Here is a 6463-nt window from a genome sequence, read left to right as displayed (position 1 = left end):
GAGATGACCTGTTTTAAACTATGGTGATATCACTGGAGGTAGAGAAAAGCAGAGATTTTAAAGATAAATTATTAGCTTGTTTTGACATATTAGGTATCCCGTTCCCCGGACAACTGTTCTGAAACCAGTTCATTGAGCATTCTGTTTAGAGAGTGATTCAATTTTCATGGGCTTCCTGGAATTTTCTGTTCTTTTATCATTTTATTGAAGCCATATATATATATATATACACACATGCACACATACACATGCATATCTGAACCATCAGACAAGGCAATCTTATTTACAGAAAGCCCTCTCCCACCCTGTTATGTGTGTGTGTGTCTCTCTCTGTATAAGTGCATATATCCCAAGTGTATACAGCTCAGTGAATTTTCACAATCTGAACACACCTGTGTATCCACCACCCAGATCAAGAAACAGAACATTATAAACACCCAGGGACTCCATCATACTGCCTTCCAGTCGTTGCCTATCATGACTTTCAACAACATAGATTAGTTTTGCCTGTCTTTGGACTTGATATATATAGAATCACGAAGTATACGTTCTTCTGTGTTTGGCCCTTTATTCAACTTTATACTTATGAGATTCTTCCATACTGTTGCATATAGTTGTAGATTATTCATGTTATTTCATTCTGTAAATATACCTTTGAATTCATCCTTCTGATGAACATTTGGAGCTATTACAGATCGTGCTACTATAAACATTCTAGTACGTGTCTTTGGGCCTTTTCTTTTGATGGAGCGATCTGGTGGCTGAGTTTTAAATACAGTTAAGTTATTTTTGAATCTGTTCATCAGTAATATAGTACCATGTATTGCAGTATCTCAAACACACAGACCCCAGATCATCAAGGGCTTTGCTCTCACAAATGTGAAAACTTTCGGCAACAAGAACTGTTGACGTGAGAAATTTTAAGTTTGGAAGTCTAAAACACTTGTAACTGTGTATGGCATTTTGACCTTCTTTTTAAGCAGCTGCAAACTGCGTGTCCAGGATTTGAGAACATCATGACTTTGCTACATCCTTTTATTATAATAGACTGTAATTCGCAGGCATATGATAAACAAGGTCAGTTAGGCTGACCTGAAGAATATGCATATGTTTGCTGCTAATACAGTCCTTGGAGTTATATTTGAAAACCATACCATTCCACATCCTACCACAGTTGATTAGGAATAAAGCCAGCAGTTTACTTCTTTAGAATTATTTATTTTTGCTTTTTGCATCTCTGAAGCATGGCTAAATGTAGTACAAATGTACATATACTCAACACGCGGGATCACTGCCTAATGTCCAAAAGAATCAAGTGGATGCAACACTCCATACTTCATTAAGTTGAGCTCCTTTTTATTTCACTTTATATTTTAAAGACTTGAACTATTTGATAATAGTCACTATCGGGAAATTATACTCAAGATGGGTCACAAGGCTGTGGGTGGATAGGTCGCAGGAGGCCTTATAAAATATAAAGTGAGGACGAAACCATTTGAGATTTAGGCTAATGAACCACTGGACTGGAACTGTTACAAGATGAACTGAGGTGTGTTACACATTTTAAGAGTTTGAGCCAAAACTGACTGGAATTGTTCAGCACCAAACCGGAATTGGTTAGGAGTGCATCTAGAGGCAAGATTTTATAGAGAAGATGTGAAAGCCAAGCAAGAAAATGATTTGATTGGCTACAGGTTAAACAGTTACCTTATTTGGGGAAGTCTGTTTGGCTTTGTGGTTGGTTGTCCTTAGGTTTTCATTTCTTAACCTTAGGGCACTATAGATTTAGGTTTTGGTTTGTTTACTTAGGCTACTAAGGCGTTAAAACCACCTCAGTCTAAGGGCCTCCTTGTTTAATTAATTTAACACTACCCATTTTCCTGATTAGTTGCTAATGCTTCTGGGGGCCAAATACTGTGGAATAATGAATTGATAATTTTATTAATATTCACTAATGAATAAACAATTTTTTTTCTTGTTAAAACATTAGAGATGGTATTTTTGTATGGTCAGTGAAGGGTACCAGAATATGTGACCCCCAAAATACACCTCTTTGGATTGTTATTATTATTTTTGTTTTTTGCGGTACGCGGGCCTCTCACTGTTGTGGCCTCTCCCGTTGCGGAGCACAGGCTCTGGACGCGCAGGCTCAGCGGCCATGGCTCACGGGCCCAGCCGCTCCGCGGCATGTGGGATTATTCCCGGACCGGGGCACGAACCCGTGTCCCCTGCATCGGCAGGCGGACTCTCAACCACTGCACCACCAGAGAAGGTCTCTTTGGATTATTTTGAGCTAAAGGCAACTGAGGACCAGGAGATGCAGAAAAAGCTCTTCACCTCCTCCTGCCTAAAAATAGAGTATTAATTTCCCCTTTAGTAAAGGAAATTTACATTTATAAAGGAAATTTCCATCTTTCATGGTGGCTCCTGGAAGTACCAGAAAGAGCACTACTCCCAGAGATAACTGTTACCACCTGACAGACTCCTTTCTACATAACAAGACAACACTTACTTAACACACATTTCCTCCCCTTGCATTCCTGTAACTTGCCTCCCCTAACTCCGATGCCCCTTTTCCTTTGTTTAGCCTAAAATAGTATATAAACCTCAATCATCTGGTCTCCTAGAGTCTCATTTCTTTATGAAATTTCCATTCATACTTACAGGATTAAAACTGTTTTTTCTCTTCTTTATTTGTCTTTTGTCAATTTAATTTCCAGGGTCCCAGCCAGAGAACCTAAGACGGTAAAAGGAAACATTTTTTGTTTTCCTCTGTTAGAATCAGCAGTTCTCCAGGTAAGACTCCGGATGCTACTTCTCGCCTCATGCCTAAAGTGTGAGATATTAGCGTGGAGTTTTCCACAGTTCAGGTGGTTTTCTATCTAGAATTGCTAGCCCAGATGTCCCTTCTGTGTGTCACCAGAATAATTGCCAAAACCCTGACACAAACAATTTTTACATCTTGTCTTTGAACCCTATTAAAACTTGTAGCACTGATTTTATTTTAGAATGTAATTGTTGCTTTTTTCCCCACAAATATGGAATAAATGAGCTTCATCCAGTACTATCGTTCTAGAGATCTGAATTATCTTCCGTTTCCACCTCTGACTTTTCTATTTGGCCCTATTCAAGTATTTAATCTCATTCTGCATCATTCTCATATAGGGCTGTTACGAGGAAAATCGTATTTTCTAAATGTAGAAAAAGTTATAAACAGAATTGCATTCTGTTACTTAAATTACAAAAGCTCAAAATCAAGGAAATGGAATATGATAGTCATTAGCTCCATTTGCCAAATATTTCCTCCTCTCCACCTTCCAGGCAGTTTCTGGCCCCTTCGTGGGTGGTGCTGTGGGAAGGAAGGGAGCCTGTGACTAGTTTAGGTCAGTGAATTGTGCGTGGAGGTGACAGCGTTTCTGAGTTGGAGCATTTAATGATCCTCTGCGAGACCCTTCAAGGCTTATTTCCCTCTGCCATTACAACTAACAAAAGTTCCAGATCACTGCTTCTCCTTCCGTCCAGTTCCTGAGTAACTGCCTGTGGAGAACAAATCCTGCTGCCAACCCATCGTGGCCAGATAGCTGAGCAGGAAACAAACCTTTCTGGTTTTGAGCCACTGATACTGTTTGCTGCTACATCTTGAGCTAACTTAACCTAGCCTGTCCTGACTCATACAGGTAGTAGCTCCAACTTAAAATCATTTGGTTGAGGTTTTCTTGGGGCAATTTTATTCAAAAAGAAAATTTCATTCATTTTTTTCAATAACTTTTCATGAAGTTTCTACTGGGTTTATAGCAATGAATGAAAAATATAAATGTCTCTGTTCTCATGAAAATTGGGAGGGGGCAGAGGAGATAGTAGGCATTTATCTAGGTATGGTGAATGCTATAACTGGAAAAGTATGGCTTTCTCTAAGTATTATTCTTGGAGTGTTGTGGCTCCTCTTCCCCTTTCTGTCTCTGTCTTTCTCTTACGTTAGGGATTATTCAGTTGCTGAATATTATACAAGCCTACCTAGAAAGAATGAGAAAGAAAAAACAAGTTTCTAACTCTTGAGAAGTATCTTGGACTCACAGAAAATATACCTCGCCTGAGTCTGGAATGCCAACATTGCTTTTGACCAATGGGCGGCCTCAGACAAGGAGCTAGCTTTGCTGTGCCCCTCTTTTATCAGATGTAAAATAATACTAAATATAACCCGCCTTGGCTGACTTTCATAACTGCTACAAGAATTCAATTAAGCAGAGAATTAAATGTCCCATAAAAAAAAGTGTTATTATTCTTTGAAGATTTTACTTGAAGTGAACTGGAGGAGCCAATAAATATCTAGTTTTTTTTAAAAAAAGTTCGGTCCACCTATAAAGCAACATATAAACAAATTAAAATTAAAATTGTACCCTTCCAGCTGTGGGAAATGATACAGAATGACACGGTCAGAGTTGTACCTTCAAGAATGTAAACTCAGTGTTTATTGCCAAGTCATATCTGCTAATGTACTGCTATTAGGATATGGCTGAAACAAGCCAAAAATTCCCTGTAATCTTCATGAGGGATATTCAGTACTTTTCTTGTCAGTAGAATGAAGGGAATGTTCGAATAACTAGTTTTATACAAGTGGATAAACAACAGAAAAATGCATGCAATGTTAATAGAAACTGCCATTGTCTTTGAGATCTGTAATTTCAGAAGTATGTACGCTTATAACTTTAGAAAATTATAACTAATTTTCTAAACTCATTCCTAAGTCTCATTTAGATTAGAGTTCAGTATCCCAAAGTAACATTGTAAGAGATGATGAAAGGCACATTTGTCACTGGTTGTCAGGCAACCCAAAGCATGAGTTATTGGCATGTACAAACACACCTCATTAGGTATACAGAGTGGGTGTAGGTGCTGAACTGCTTTTCTATTGGTCAGTTTCCCTTCCAATGACAGAAGAGACAGTATTTTTTCCCCCAGTTAATTAGCATACTCTGGGGAAGTACCGGACTGTGTTTCTTAACCCTGGTAGTGTTAAATATAGACTCGAAAACCAGCCTTTAGCATTTACCATTTAAATGTTACTTTGGCTTTGGGTGTTCTAGATTGTATATACAAGAATACTCCAGAAAAAGTTGTGAAAATTCAAATAAACTAATAATACATAATGATTATGCTATGAGAAGTTAGCAAGAGGGGACTGGTTTTCTTGAAGATACCTTCCCGTAAAATAAGAATCGACAATCATCTTCCCAGAATGAAACCAGGAAAGATATCCCCGGGTCGCAAAGGACAATAGAAATGGTGTTCCCTGCCGCCACCCCACCTTTGCATAGACCACAGGGAAGAGGCAGAACGCTGAGATTCGGGAAGAGGGCAGAGTTACAGCAAAGGGTAAAAAGGGAAGGGGACCAAGAGGGGGACGTCAGCCTGCCCACATGAGGGACTGTCATATGGCCTGAAATGTGACCCAATGAAAATAGTGTAGAAATAGATGCTTAGTGCTCTTCGAATTGTATGCAACTGGTGAATGCAAGGTTACATAAATATTTTCTACATGTTCTCTCGTTCTGTGGCTTCTCCCTCCTAATTCATCCTACACCCACTGGTACTATTTTTCATCTTACAGCACGGTTTCACGAAGCTTCAGTAGCTCCCCATTTCCAACAGTGTTTAAAAAAAAAAATTCTAAGCTTCTGAGGCTAGCATTCACACTTCTCCACGAGCTTGTTCCTGCCCTTCGGCAACCTTCTGATCCACTACTTCCCTAAACGGACACTCATTCCACCCAAACTCATCATTTCCTAAACCTGCTGTGAGGGTTCTGACCCGCCTTGCTCCCTTGCCTCTGCTTAGGCAAACCTTAATCTTCTCCTCTTAGTTTTCTTAAATCTTCAGAAACAGAAGGATTAAAGTGAACATTTGCCGTGTGATCACTGATTACTTGTGCTCTTAGAGAAGAAGCAGAACAGAGTATCACTTCGTGCTGCAAACAGAAGTAATAATTGCTAACTGTTAGGGTTCTCCAGAGAAACAAGCAATAGGGTGTGTGTGTGGGGGGGTATGTGTGTGTGGGCGGGGCTGAGAGAGAGAGACTGAGATTTAAGGAATTGGCTCATGGGATGTGGGAGCGGGCAAGTCCGAATCTGAAGAGGGAGAACAGACCCTGCATATATTTGGAGGGAAAGTATTCTAGGCAAAAGAGAGGGCACGCACAGAGGCCCCGCAGCAGAGTCGCAGGCTGGAGACCCAGGGAAGAGACGCCGCCTCACTCACGTCCCAAGGCAGTCTGGGGGCAGATCGCCTTCTTCCTTGGGGGATGTCAGTCTTTCTCTTAAGGCCTTTAACTGACTGGATGAGGCCCATCCACATTATGGGGGTAAAATCTGCTTTACTCAACCTACTGATTTAAATGTTAATTCCATCTACAAATACCTTCACAGAGACATCTAGATTTATGTTTGACTAAACATCTGGGTACCTT

This window comes from Phocoena sinus, chromosome 5 (genome assembly GCF_008692025.1).
Source record: "Phocoena sinus isolate mPhoSin1 chromosome 5, mPhoSin1.pri, whole genome shotgun sequence".
In the NCBI taxonomy this organism is placed as follows: domain Eukaryota; kingdom Metazoa; phylum Chordata; class Mammalia; order Artiodactyla; family Phocoenidae; genus Phocoena; species Phocoena sinus.
This window is presented reverse-complemented; position numbering follows the sequence as displayed.